The sequence below is a fragment of the Corvus brachyrhynchos genome, unplaced genomic scaffold (genome assembly GCF_000691975.1).
Source record: "Corvus brachyrhynchos isolate BGI_N302 unplaced genomic scaffold, ASM69197v1 scaffold142, whole genome shotgun sequence".
Lineage (NCBI taxonomy): Eukaryota > Metazoa > Chordata > Aves > Passeriformes > Corvidae > Corvus > Corvus brachyrhynchos.
In genome coordinates, this window is record NW_008237226.1 from 3,110,942 (window position 1) to 3,126,662 (window position 15,721).

Here is a 15,721-nt window from a genome sequence, read left to right on the forward strand (position 1 = left end):
GCTGCCCGCGCCAGGGGGCGCTCGGAGCCGCCGGCGCCGCGCGGGCGGGCGCGAGGGCGGCCCAGCAGCGCCTTTTGTTGTTTATTTCGCTGCTTAGTGGGGTTTATTCAATTAATTTCAGCGTGGTGGAAGCTGCTTGTTTGCACTTAAGCGCCTTTTCTTGTGCCCACTTAGCGCTGTTTTCTGTGCGCGTAGCACCGCGCGGGGCTGAGCTGCAGGCGGCGGGGCTGAGCCCAGGCGCGCTGCGGGGATTGTGGTACGGAATTACAAAACGCTGATTGAAGCCAAGCGCTGAGAAAGATCTCTGCAATTGCTCCATTTATCCTCTCGCCAAGCTGAAAAATCCTTTCTCATTTATATTCCACTCTCTCTTTCAAACTGGAGCAACCACAGTGTTAAAATGTTATATACCTTTTAAAACTTCGGGGGAAGACGATTCCTACGTGACCTCATTGATACAATGTTTATCCTGACGGTCAATTTATTTTTGCTTTATTCTAAATTCCCCCTCTTTTGTGTTGCTAAGCTTTAGGTGTTGTGTTGCATCCTCTTGTCCCAGTTAAAAATACTAATAAGCTTCCTAAACTGAACCACAAAAGCTTTTGTCATTTTTGTTTCAGTGTACTAATAACTCTATCCTGCTTCACTACTAAAATTACATTGTTACTGCCCTGTACCTTTCCCATCCATGACAGCAGTGAAAATACCACCCCAACATACATGGATGTTCTTTGTTGTTTTCGGCAACATTTAATTCAGTATCTGGCATTGGACTAGAGTTTGTTGGCATTATTAACTCTGGGCCTATCCATATTTGGGGTTATTTTTCTGTGGAAATAATTGTTTGTAGTGTTCTATGCCCTATCTTGTTCTTAGATTTTCTGCCCACATATCCCACTACTGTTAGTTTCTTTGTACTAATGTCTTCGTCTTTTGTGGTGATTTCAGCATTTAGTGTCATCTAAGGGTTGATTCGGTATGCAGGGTATCCCTTAGTCCAGGTCATTAATAAAGATGTTAAATAAAACTGTGACTAACGCTAATCCCTCTGGCACACAGCTGGACACTTCCCTTCCAACTCAGCATATTGCCACTCATCATTACCCTTTGCTTATAGTCTGTCTGCCAGTTTTCAGTCTATGAGATAGTGTATCACATCCAAGCTCTTTGGAGCTTGTCCACAGAGCAAGATTTTTTAATAGAAATTGCAGCAAATGTTATCTTTTGTTGTTTTGTTCCACCAATTATTAAGTCCACGTAAGAAAAAAAAATTATCTGGTGTCTTATTCATTAGTCACCTCTTCTTTTGATTGCCATTCTGTCTTATTTCTGCTGAAATCTAATTTTGCTTCCATATTGTCTTTCGTTTCTGTTGTCTGTATTTCCCTTCTTTGTGTTTTCCTGTGTCAATGTCCAACAAATATTTGCCAAGATTCTCTTATTTGAATACCAGAAAGGAAATATGGGCATATATTTATATTTTTTTAAGTCTAGTACCATACTGTAGAATGCAGAGCAAAATTAGGTATTATTACAGTAACATATCTACAGTAATAAGCCTATGAAGAGAAATGAGGAAAGAGAACTAGCTATTCTTGTATAGAATTCCTGGAAAGACTTTTAAAAGGTGCCTTACATTTGTTTGCTATCCTCACTAATTCCCTAAGAATTCCTTAGGATATTGAGACGTATATCAGATAGACATGTTTATTTGGTGTTTCCAGGTATGATTTTTTTTTCAATAGATGTTCTTCATTGACGTTTTTGAGTACTTTCTGATCAACTCTTCAGCTGTTCTTTCTCCTTATGCATTTCTACATGCCAGTGTTTCATTAATTTCTCAGAATTATGTTTTTGGTAGTCTGTTACTCATATGTTGCCGTAGTGTCTGTGTTCATTTCTTGGTTTGAAGTCTAATACTTTCTGATCAGAGGCACCAGGCATCATTATATCCTCACATTCTGAATTCTACCCTCTTGCTTGAGTTCTGTACTGTTGGCTTATCTGCTGAAATTCTTCTCCAGATAATGACATTGCTGACAAAATTGAGTCTCTGAGATGTGTTTAAAAAATATTTTTCTAAGGAATTGAAGACATACTGTGAAGGCAGTAATATAAATGAAGTAGACCTTACTGCTGGCTCTCTCAGTATTTGTATGTAGCCATTAAAGGCAAGATTCTTCCAAAAGGAGAGTGAAAATGATAGGCAACTTGAGAACTGGGTTGGCATTCAAAAGTGCTTACTGCTAAGCAACTGCTCTTGGCTTATGTGGCTTGATATTATCCTCTGCTGCTTGTTCTGTATTACAGATCATTTTTCTTCAACTGAACAGTTCCTTTGATTCTCATCTTAGGGTCTCAGAAATGTAGATAATTTTGAGAGATGGTGCAGACAGGCAATAAGAATAAAAATATGAATAATGTTCCTGGGTTTTGTCACCACTGTAGATGGCTTAAGCCAATCTCAAAACTCATGCTGTTTGTCTCCATTGCCAGCCAGAGACTTATGACAATAGTTAAGATTTCTGCAGTGATACGACATTGTAAATTATCTTTGCCTTAGGCAAATACTTATTTTACTGACTTTTATGAGGATCTCTTGTGGGGGTTTTATTGTAATTTTGACCACTGCCTTTTCCCTGGTAGGATCACAGGTATTCAGGTATTGCCATTCATGAGCATCTCCTGGTACTGTCTCTCAGAATTCATTCAAGAAAATCTTAATCACTTCCTTTCCTGCATTTTTGGTTGTGTTGCTTCATGTCTCTGCCTTCAGATTTCTGATGTCTTGCCTGCCATATAGTACAGAGAAACGAGAATTTTTGCTTTTTGATTAAGGTTTTCTTCTTTTTTTTTTTTTTTAATTAGTGATGCAGAAGCACACATCATTGTAGGAGACTGGTGAAAACTGATTTTTTGCATAACTTTATTTGCTAGCCAAACAGTTTAGTACACAAATTTAGTGATTTCTTTAAATGACCTGGCTAAGAAAGTTTTAAGTTATTGTTTGATAATTTGTGAAGGATGCTGGTTGCAAGCCGGTCATTATGTATATATGTTCAATGCCTGCTTGACCCATGTCAAAATGGGAAGATGGGAGACTCTCACCCTGTTGATGCATTAAAACAGAGAGGTTAGATTATGTATCTGCAGCAACACACTGTGAATAACAAGCCTCAGCACAGGGCTGGTGCACCTGTCATTGCTGGAGGGCAAAGAGGCAAGTGGTTCCAAAGGGAACTGACCTTTTTCTTTCAGGCATTGAGTCAATCCCGTATCCTAAGGCACACATTCTGTGTTAAAATTATTATAACTCTCCTGGCATTCAGCTGAACAACAGACTCTGGCGAAAATCTATGGAAAAAAACCTCAAAATATGGTGATGATTGTAGTTTGTCTACTGTTTTTAATTAAGCCTTTATAGGAAATATATTCCATAATTTTGAAAAGCATCAGTAAAGTTCTCCTCTGATAAAGATTAATTTTATTAAAGTTTAAAATAAAATTTTGAAATTGTTTACCTGAATTGGCAGCTCACTAGATAGCAAAATGTAAATGACAATGTTTATCACTAAATGTGATTCACAAAAAGCCTGCATCCTTTTAAATTCTGTAATACAGTGTATATCCACTGGCTGCTACCTCAGCTGAATTTCTATCTGTAAGATCTGATTTACAAATAGACAACTTTCTGTTAAATTATTCACATCTCATAATAATTGATGTAACAGAGTTGATCTTACGCTGGAGCATATTTGATCATAAATTCAATGAAAACAGCCACCATCTTTGTGATGTTTGTCCAGCTAAATCCTTCAGTGAATAAAATAATAAAGATGCCAGCTGTGTTTGTTTTATGATCACTGCTGCAATAGGAGGCTGAAAATACAACTGAAAAAAGGATCTAATTTTTCATGTTGGGTTTCTAAACTCAGAATCTTACTGCGAAGAATTTAAATTGAAAAAGTAAAATTTTTCCTTTTGTCACGTTCTCATAAATGTATTGTTTGCTTTTTTGTTCCTATTGTTTGGGAATACAGAATGGTTTTAAAATATTGATCCCGTTTGGATGTCTGTGGTATGGATATTTGGATATCCGTGGTCTGTGGTAAGGAAATCTTGTAAAAGTAGGTTAAATTTATGCTTTTCACTCCAACATCATTAAATGTTAAGAATGGACCATCACTTTTGCATTGCCTTCTTTGGTTAGATTTCGTAGTAGTTTTAAAGTTCTGTTTATTACTATATACTTTTAGTGTGCCTCAAACTAATTTCACCACCCTGACATAAAAAAATCATGCTCTGGATCATTATTGGCCTTCCTTCAGCATTATGACTTTTGCAGAATACTGTTACATTCCTTTTATTTCTTTCATATTTGATCCTTACAGTGCCCTTGAGTCAAGCTTTATTCGGCAACCATGAGGGCATGAATTTTCCTGAAATGTTGACAGATAGTGTTTTGTGAATATCATTTTTCTGTCAGCTACAGCTCACATCTGTACTGCAAACTAAAGCAGAGCCAGGGACTATATGCTGGCCCCGAGGCCATGTGGCAGACCTTGGCTACAGCTGTGCTAAGTAACACTTGGGCATGCATCTCCTGTGGGCTTTATGTGGTCCCCATGCAGCTGCAGGTGCAGTTATTATTTTGGGGTTGTTCAGCATTAGGTTTTTAAATCAAAATTTCTGGAATAAAGTAAGACTCATGTTGCAGACCATAGGAATCATGTTTTCTAGTGTAATATATGGCATACCTTGCTTGTAAGAGCATAATACCTGCTGCCTTTTGGGAATGGTCTCTGGCACGAGTTGTTGCCTGGACTGTGTCCAGGAGTGAGTTTGGAGCATGCTAGTTGACATGGGCCAGATAATCCGGGGGTAATCTGGCCACTCAATAGTTGAGCAGTCAGGCGCTTTCCCTAGCCCTGCTCAATTCAGCAATAAGGCTTCAATGGAGAGATTCTTACCATTCCCTGTGCACACCTGAGCATATTCCCAGTGAAGTTTCCTACTCACACTGTGCTGCCAGTGTTCTTTGTCACTTAGGCCTGAAGCCTTAGGAAAGGAAAAATAAGAAATATCCCTATCCTGTGCATCCAGAATGATACATACATTTTACCTTTTTTTCTTTCCAGCTTTTCCAAGATACTTTTTTGTCTTCCCCAACCAACTTTGTCACTCTGATCTTGATTATCATAATCTACTTCTCATGTCCTCTCCTGATCAACATCCTTCTTCAGATCATAAAAAAAGCAACCAGTAAATTCAATTTTTTTTTTTTTTTGTATTGTTTAAGTCTCATCCCAACACTGGCTCTTTCACTCCCTCATTTTTGAGCCCCGTATTTTCAAAATCCTCCAAAATTTTGCCTCTTCTTCTCTTTCTTCACAAAGCTCTTACTCCCTATTTTTATGTCAGTGATCCCTTTCTCATATTTAAGACTTCTCCTGTCCCCTTGATAGTTCAGTCAGACTCCCGCTTTCCTTTCTGGGAATCAGATGGGCTTATGCCCAGATAGTGAATTTATCAGTTGTTTGTGGTCCTTGACTCCAGGCTTCTTGTTCTCAGTTTGGAACCTGCTAGAACTTGTCTGCCTCAAATATCTGCTTTTGCAAAAGCTTGATGTTCATTTAACACCATAAGATGAGACCCAGATGTTTATTTACCTGCCCATCGAATTCAATGACAGCACACATGACCAGAGCTCCATGGATTCCACAATTCCATGTGTGCAGTATCTTTTGAAGATCCACCTGCTTTTTTGGGTTGCTAGAAGTCGCCTGGGCTCAGCTGGCAGTCAATTTTAAGTGAGAGTTGGCTCTTTGGGAAATCTGACCTTTAGTGGTCACTACTATAGATATCAATTTTGATTTTAGTTCTTAAATCACCTATGCTGATTTATGCCTAAATAGCAGTAACTCCCTGCTTAGCTGTCTCTCTTTCATGATACTTTGACAGGATAGGATTTGCAAAAATAGTTCAGGGTTGAGTTCTTCCCTACTGCAAGCCAATTTCTGAGTGTCAGGTAGCACTGCATCCTCACACATATGTAAGTACAGGCACTGAAGATATACATATTTCAGTAATTGGTAGTTAAAATAGATGGAGTTTGTGACTTGCTGATTCACCTCCAAGATGTTTATAGTTAAAAAGGCATAAATGCTTGTGTTAAATTCAAACAACTTTATAAACTGACATTTCAATATAGGTATGTGTGGATATGAAAGGTTTCACTCTTTTAAAAAAATCAGTGGGAAATAATGTTACATTTTCTCCAAACTGCATACTAGAGAGTTCACTGTTTTCTCCTTCCAAGGTGGTCCCTGCCTAGGAAACCTAGGTTTTTTTCCCCTGTTCAAGTTCAAAGTCAATTCATACATTAACACAAGCATATTTGTCTCTTAACAAGTATTACTGCCTTTGGTGTCAGTCACTGGATTCTCAGTCTGACTGGTTCTCCCTGCTCAAAGAGGACCTAATGTTCTCTTTAGAAAGTTTCTGTCTCCATTAATGTAAAGAGAAAGTGGTGTTCTGAATTGGGAGAGTGGATCTGGAGAAGGAATGGTACTTTCTACAAGGCAGTGCTGGTGTGAGTGTGGTGTCCTATTCTGTGCTCTCTCCTGACATCACGTGAACCAAATGCTTGAGGGTCAGGGAGCTGCAGATAGTCCTATGTGATGTAAGTCTGTCTAAATACAGACATAATAATACATAATAAAGTATTCTTGACTGCATAGCTTGAATATATTGCCCATATGCTCTCATTACAACCATTTCAGTCTCCTCCTCTCAGAGTTTACTAGTCCTGCATCATTTCCCTGTTGTGTTTTAGCTTAGCAGTATAGTTGCAAAAGGACCGGGATGCCTGCTTTTTCATAATTGCTCAGTCTCATTGGGTTCAGCCAGGCAACTCATCTGCATAAATACATGCATATGCCTGGGGTCTGTCTTCCTGAGCTTTCCAGGCTTGGGGCATTCCAAATCTCTATCTGCCTTTAATGAGCTGTATAAATAAATACAAAGTACTCCTGTTAGTTCCATATCCACAAAAATATATTTTATTAGCTGAGAGGTATACAGTAATAGAAAAGATCAGACCCATCCAGTGTTTTAGGTAGCGGTGGGAGGACAGGACAAGTAGCTGCTTCCAAGTGCTTGATGGATCTGAGGCCCCAGCAAGACAGATTTGTAGGTTAACAGTGATAAATGATCTTTGGCTTCACTGACTAAAGCAAGGTCACATTTCTCGGGGCACTGCCTGCATGCTGCAAACCTTGTAGCAAATTCTTGTTGAAGTACTGAGCAAACAGACCAGTTCTTATTTACATTAGAATGAAATTAAAACTTCTCAAACCCAAGATGATAAAATATCAGGCAAGAGGGCAGGGATTCATAGAGCAATATTAATGTTTATTTACTAGCACTTAGTTCTGTCTTTGTTTTGTTTGTTTTCTAAAGGCAATAGGTCCAGAAAGACAGCTGGATAAGGGAAAATAAGGAAGACTTTGTTTACGTCCCTAATGGGTGCACCCACTTAACAAATTTGAAATTCAGAGTTTGTTTTTGTTTCTTTTTCTTCAGAATATCTTTAGCATGGATTTATTTGGAGAGAAGCAATTCAGGTTGTCGAGGGTGGGATGAGGAAAAGCACAGACTGCATTGTGTGCCAAAGGTTTATTTCAGCTATTTCTATGGTGGGGGGTTATTCCTTCCTTTTTTTTTTTTTTTTTTTTTTTTTGGCTTATGCTCAGCCAGTGAGGAAATAAATATGTGAAGAAAGAATACTATGGAATGTTTACTCCACTGCTATATTTTCTTCCTTTTATCATGCCCCAAGATTCACTGAAGTTGATATAAATTCACCATGCCTTATTTTAAAAAGCATAACAGAAAGGCATTCTTCCTTTAAGAGTCAGACTGTAAAAGGTGATTTTCTTTCACTCAGTTTGGTTTAAGCCTGTAAAAAGCATTAAGTGAAAAATCTGATATATTTGTTAGGGCATTTATTGCATTACTAACTTATATTTTCAGTTCTCAGTGAAAGGTTTATAGAGAACATAAACCTTGAAGAGTTTTGTTCAGGATTAAAGTTATATTTTCTCCATTTTCTGGTGAAATAATAGCTCATAAAATGATTGGGGTGTTAGTAATTATTTTTGGCTCTGTTTATTTTCCAAGGTTATTCTGTTCCACTTGCTGAGGTGCACAAAGACAGCCTTTAAAAAACATTCACCTTGATCAGAAGATTCACGCCCTTTAAAGAATTTCAAAATAATCAAAAGCTTCTGACTAGATGTCACCACTGTGTTGTTTTTCTTCATTAATTGCACTTACAGCTAACAAAGGTATTCCAGTAAACTTAAATCTGGCATATTCAGTAGTGGTCTGTTGTGGTGTAAGTAATGCCCTATGTCTTCCATAATTAGTATCTTTAATACTGGCCTAATTGGGATCCTGAAAGAATTAAAATAGTTGATTGGTGGTGGCATGTAAAATCAAAAAGAAGTAATTGCTAAATTCTTTCTGGGACAAAATGGTAATGCACATTCTAATTAAAATTTCTTAGGAAATACTTTTTCTGGGAAATACCTGTATCTAAGAGAAACTGCTGAAAACTGAGTGAAATAATGTGAATTACTTAAGGTAGTCTTCTTTTAGTTTAATGAGTTAATTCTGATTTTAAACAGTAGCAAACACTGTACCCAGCAGTCATGTTGCATGGACTATCACAATCTCAGAATTCCTAGGAATTAAGGAAGTTATGTGATCATATCATAGAAAACCACATTCTCAATACCTTAGGGTATGTTATCACTGGACATATATTTTATGTTGCTGTTTAAATAAGCTTTTCTTCACTTTAGTGTCTACCATGTAGACTCCATACTTCTTGCTTCATTTGATGCTCCAGCATACGTTATCCTGGCAAAAAGATGCCAAACATCAAATGTAAACCTTACTCTGTGTCAGAAGTGGAAGGAACAAGTAGGAAAAATGTCTGCAATATTGTCAATGAACAGTATAAGCAACCTTCCTGACCAGAGCTGTCAATAGTTGGTGCCTGCTTTCTTTGGAAGGTTTTGTAACTCAGCATGTTTATTCTGAGGCATCAGAGCAAGAGCTACCCTGGGTGCCTGTCAGGATACAGAAGAAGAAAACTCAGGATACTTTTAGATCTGCTATAATATTGACTCTTTAAGCTTAGCCTTTAAACATCACATCAACCAAATTCAGTTTTTAAAAGTGGTGTGTTCTGTAATGGTGTTAATGTTCTGCTTTGTGAAGCAGACCTTCTAAGCTGGATATCACAAACATGGTTGTGTTGAAGAAATACAGTAACACATCTGAAACAGACACTAAAACATATCAAATCTAGTGCAAAAGAGTCAGGGAGAAATAGACTCATATCTAAGCTTTTATCTTGAGTTGCATTCAGTGATGACACATACAAATGATCAAGTTGTAATTGAGCATAATGGCTGTTGTCAAAAGTGAATCACCTTGTGAGGTTGGATCACTTCATTGTCTAGCTTAGGTGTGACCAAAATGAGTCTCTGAAGCCTAATGTGACTCATGAGCAGTTTAAGCATCTTAATTCTCTGTTCTGAGAAGTTCAGGAGCTGCAACTGTAATTTTGGTTTACCTACTGGGTCAGTAGTTTCTTTTAAAAATCTGTATATGCCATTATATACCTAGGGCTAAATCTATATTAATTAAAATAGAAAACCTAGTTGTGTATATTGTTAGAACTGTCATTTGTTACGTTCACCTTTTTTCATGAAGTGCTATTCACCTTGGCTGTTTTCCAACTCACGGCATCTGTGCAACTGTCAAGTGAGAATTAGTTCAGACAGGCCAGGGTTCTTATTACCTTCCTGGAATGCACTAAATGAACTTACCTTCACAGCTTTCCAAATGGGGCACTGACCTCTGCTACATCGACACTAACAGCAATGCCAAGGAATCAATCACTGACACTGTTATTTTTATCTCTGTTCCATATCAGTGAATACTTATCATTGGTTGTCATGGCTTTTATTGTAATAATAAATATTTTGACCACGTTTTCAGTACTTCAGTGAATAAGACTGCTCATGCTGTAATATGGTAATATAGTTAAAGGTCAAACTAATCAAACTAAAGATCAAACTAATTTTTAAATTTCCAAAGAGATGGTTTCATACACCACCATGGAAATCATGATGGTCTGAAGACTGTGGAGTGCAGTGTTGAACAGGAGCACAGAGCAAGTACAGACACTGGGAGCAGTATAGCCACATTAGTGCAGGCTTTGTCCCAGCCTAGCTCATCCAAGAGCATGATGTTGTGCTTTTATTCAGGTGCTGAGCTAGAACAGTACAATTAAAGTGATGGCCTAGGGAGCCTGGAGACTGGATTTTCCCACCCTGCATATGTAGAGAGCTCAGTGTTTCTGAATCTAAACTGTTGCCAGCATCTCAATTTGGGAAGAGCAAGAGAGGCATCAGGTGTTTGGAGACATGCCTTTTTTAAGGAATCTGCACAACCCAGGACCGCTGTTGGCATCCCCATGCAGGTGTGGGGTGCAATCCAAACAGTGAGATGTCACAGGGGCTCTGCTTGATTGTATCATTTATTGTATAGTTTGGCTTGAAGTACCTCTATATTGTACTGTAGAGCAAATACTGTGTTCTGTGATTGATCAGCAACAAGCAAAACTCTGCTTCAGTAAGCCTTCAAATGGTTTTGTCTCGCTTTGTTCATCAGTTTTAGTCCTCAGTACCCTTTGTGTAAAACACTGAAAAAATGGTAACATCTTTGCTCTGTTAGATTCTCGTCTTGAGGTACCACTTTATGCCTTCATCTGTATCAAAAGCTAAAAGCCTCACATCAAAACTTGCATTCACTTGTTGTGGTGGTTTCTTGATGGCTAAATAAACTCTACAAAAGCTCCGTGGAGGCACACCAGCCACGTTAGGGAAGCGGCTCCTGCACGCTGGAGCTGGCACGTCAGGGCTTTGAAGACGGTAGGTGTTCTCGGCATGGTGGCAACAACAGAACAGCTGTTGGAGTGCATAAAAGGGAAATGCTGCTCAGGTAGGCCCTGCTCTGATTCGTGTTTCACATAGCTGCTGCTACTAGGATCACGTGTATATTCAGAGGTATAAACTATCAAGGCACATGAGGACGTTTCTGTATCAGCTGGTTAGAAGACAATGAATTTTCAAAGGAAGTATTAACTACCAGACATGGTGTTGTACAGTTTTGTACAGAACTTAAGAGAGGCTAAAGCCTGGGATGAGGGGGAAAGATTGCTGTCCTCAAGCAGACGTGGGTGAAAATGGGGAATACTGCCATTGTGGCAGTGCACTGGGAGGTGAGGTACCGCAGGGACTGTACAGGAGCCCTGTTGTTGAGGGGACCAGAGCATCCTCTGTGAAATGAGCTATGAGGGTTGCCATATGGCCCGCCTGTTTTACACCAATTTGTCAGTTCTCTTCATACCATTAAACTTTAAACTCTGCTAAATGTTGTGATTGTTCAGGTTAACTGTGGTTTTGTCTTTCAGCACTTCAGGTTGCAGGAGTTTGCTTAGAATAAAGAACCAGCTGAGATTTCCAAAGGGAATTAGGTGCCTCACTCCTCTAGGCCATGCCATAAATGCCAGTCGAGAAATGAATTAATGATACACTGCAAGAATCGTATCTTCACATGGAAAATGTGCACAGTAAATGATTTTTGCTTTGGGAAGTATTTACCTCGTGCTGCTAGGAGCATATAGGCAGCATATTCTCTCCATTTGTTTTAATGCCCATTTGTCTTAATTATTAATGTGAATTTGAACTGCCTTCTTCATTGCATTTAAAAGCAAATCACTCCAAGTTCAGAAGTTCACTGCACATGCCCCAAACTTTTTTTTCTCCAGAGCTTAAACCAAACTTCAGTGATCTTAGTCATGTTCTGCTTGACCAAATACTGACCTTCCTCTGCAGTAGAAAGACATTTAAGCCTGTTTTCTGAAATTAAATCAAATTCTTGTAATCCAATGAGATTTACAACTGCTCAAGTCTAGTCAGATTCATATAAGTTTCAAGTGAGACAGGTTCATATGGTGTTTGTTTTTCTTGAGCTGATGCTGTATATAGCATTTGGGATTAAACTGAAAATCAATGTGTTTCACAAATGTCATCAGAGTAGGTGTGTAAAAATATTCCCAGTATTTCTCAAAACAATATCTATGTATTATTTAATGCTCATTGCCAAAGGTTTCTCTGTATTCTGCTGTACACCACATTTTCTGAAAGTATGTATGCTGTCATGGCTAGTAACTATTCCTCAGTGATTAGTGTGACAGTAACTGAAGCGTGAATATTGAGACTTGCCATATCATGCATGCCAAGTTCCTATATGGCCCAACTGCTGTGAGACAAAACATGCTATTATGTTTTAGACACAAAGCCATATTGTATGAAATTCCATCCTGTCTCGTACTGAAAGAGGTGTATTTAAAAATGAAATATTTTTTTTTCTTCAGTTCTTTTTGTTAACATCTGTGTTAGGTATTTAACTACTGAAGCCCATCAGAAAATTTAGCCTTTGTCTCTATTGAGGAATCAGGTTTCAAACTTAAATCAGACAAATTGTTAATGTTTTAAGGAGGATATTTTAAAGAGACTATTGGCAATAAAGAAAAAAAAAAAAAAAAAAAAAAAAAAGAAAATAGAAACAAAGCAATCTTTCTGACGTTCTGACCACAGAGGTTATGTGCTAAATGGGGTTTTCCAAACAATTCTGGTGTAGCAGATGTAATTTTAATACATGATCATACAGTACATTTTTCATAAGTAAAGAATAGCTTGTCTTCAAACAAAGCAGCAAAATTAGTCATGCATTCCACTGAGGCATCAGTTTTTAATACTGACAACCTTAGGAGCCCACATGCATATGCTTTTTGCGGTGCCCAGTGATTTCCAGAAGTGACCTTTGCAGAAGACACGAGTTTTGGAGAAGAATTTTTTCATTGCTGCATAAAGGTCTGTAAACAAAATTGGAATTTTAATGTAGAACTTTATAGATACAGCTGAGCTAGGTGAAAGTGGTGGTTTGATCCAAGAGTTACTTGGAGGATCTTCTTTGGCCTGTATTACACAAGAGATGATATTTGATTGTTATGGTCCCTTCTGAGATTAAAATCTATAAATGCTTGGAAACATAATACTAATAATGTAGCAACTGGGATCTTCAAAGCACTGAAAAACAACTAACACCAACCCCACACCCCTAGCACTACTTGGAATGTGATCAGGGCCGATATATCTAATAGTTACAGCAGATTAAACTATTTTTTCAGACGGTGCAATGAATTGTCTTCTTTCTATTAATTATAAAACCAGTTCTAATTATGACTCTTTTATTTATAATTATTTAATTAGTTGATGTGATCATTTTGCAGCCCTAGATATTTTTGTTGGATTTATATTATGTTAATGTATAATCTGCTGATTATTTGATGTTTATCTTTGGTGTCTCCACTGATTTCAGCAAACACGTAATTTTTGTGTCTAAACTGGGAAGGCGGCTTTGTCTTTCTAAACTGTTCCTGTTCAAAACACTTTCAATTTATATTAGTTATTCAGAATTTCTTGCAAAAAAATGTTAGCAGTATGCCAGGTACACTGGTAACCATTAATACAGTCAAAATGTCAACATCACTCTCTTCAAGGAGCTACAGATGTCATCCATAATTTCACCTGCATGTCAGAATTTGTTCATGTTTGAGTGTTATTTTCTTTTGCTTCGCTTTGCCTTACTTAATTATCATCTCCACTATATGTGTGGATCAGCAAAGGAATGGTGTAATTCTTATATTGGAGGGTAATATTTCACTACTTAAGTGACTGCATTTTTCTGAATTAACAGTAGTTCTCATTCAAGACAGAGCAGGTTTACTACAGTTCCTAAAAAGCTCGCAGCTCCCTCTGTGGCAAAAAATTACGTTGGTGAAATGGTTTGACAGAACCTCTGAATGATTAATTGGTGCAGGGGGCATTAGGACTCAAGACAGGCCTCACAGACTCAATATAATCTCCATGGACTCAATATAATCACCATCACCAAATTCCATGGAAATTTTGGATGTGTAGAAGAATTAATACCAATTCTCCTTGAATATTTGCCCCTCCTTTTCCTTTTCTTCATTAATAATAACCTTTTGTCTTGGTATTTTGCTGTGTTCTGTAATGAAATTATCTGTAATTTTCACAAAAGTTTAATGAACATTTGCAACAATCTGGTAGTTTAAATTGTCTGTAATTATTCTAATTTATGATGTAATTTATAAGCAATGACTCATTCAAGATGTTTTTCTTTTGTCACAAACTGGAAATGAAAACAGAAAAAAAGTGCCCATCAGAAACACTGGAGTTCAGCATCTGTTTAACCTGAAATAACAATTCTGATATCTAATCCTGGGAATTCAAGAAGATTATTATTGATGAGATATAAATGTCTTAAAGTGGTCAGCACTCCTAAGCAATTCATCCCTGGGTAATTTCTGGACACATATCCTGCCAGTTCTCAAGAAGAGATCAGATAGGCACAGTATTCAAATTTCTATCTAGCATACAGTTGCTAGAAATTAAAAAGACAGCCAGTGGCATATTTTTTGAATGATTGCAAATATCAGCATATAATCCATATGCCAGTACATAATTGAGTAGAGATGCTTTTGACTTTCAATTTTTTTATTTTTGACACTGACTCTAGTATGGACATGGACAAAAAGTTGTGTCTGACATTTGTAACTTAAAGTTCTCAGTGTAGTAACTATTTTTTTAATTTAGTGTTTTCAGTGTTGTCTGTTCCCTGTTGAAGAGACAGTTTTCACCTGCGCCTATACGGATTCATATAAATCATGCCATGTCAGCCCAATAAAAGAGTAATGCTGTTTAATCCATCTTATTGAATTTTTTTTCTGGAAAGTCAGCTTGAGCTGACAAAAATGAATATTTGCATGAAATGAGCTGTAGGATTATTGATTTTAGAGGATAACATAATCTTTTTCAAATGCTATGTTATTTTGGACTGCAGTCTACTATCTAGTGGCTTTAGGAAACCAGTCCATGGTAAAAACCTTTTATAGACTTCAGCATTTACCCAATGAGAGATCTTTACTGAGCAAAGGCATGGTTGAATTTATGAAGTTTCCTAATAATAATAGCAACATGATGTTAACAAGATTCATCACATATTTTTTTGACTTCATACAAAAAGTTTGGTGGATTTGGAAATTTAGGAGGCAGCTATAGGTTACTAGACCCAGGCCACATCTTGCTGATTACCATTTTATTCTCTCCCCTTCAAGTCTATTACTTTTAGATTATATTTTCTTACAATATTCCCAAGGATTTTGCTCCCGGTGAAACAGTAAGTTTTCTCAGATTTCTGTAGGAAGCTTAGAAAAGATAACTCACTTAAATTTAATGTTTGCGTTGCATTAACACTTAATGAAGAGCCAACTCCCTGCCATGTGAATATATGAACAAGTAAGAAGTCAGTACTTCCTGAAAGTCTTTGTGAAACATGATGCATGTGTTGCATGTTAAGCATCACCAGATTTTAAAATTTGATATTTCACAAAGTTGTGTGAATGTTGCTGTTATTTTAAGCTTGGATTTCATGCATTTAGATGGTAATAAGCATTTGTTTCCAGCACTGCAATTTTTCAGTCTGTCAGTAT

At 37.5% G+C, this 15,721-nt stretch overlaps 1 protein-coding gene across 5 annotated transcripts in view; it reads left to right on the plus strand.

The window, feature by feature from the left end:
* CDK14 (cyclin dependent kinase 14) overlaps window positions 1-15,721 on the plus strand; it is a 320,052-nt gene that overhangs the window by 235,594 nt on the left and 68,737 nt on the right. The gene's annotated exons all lie outside the window — the stretch shown is intronic.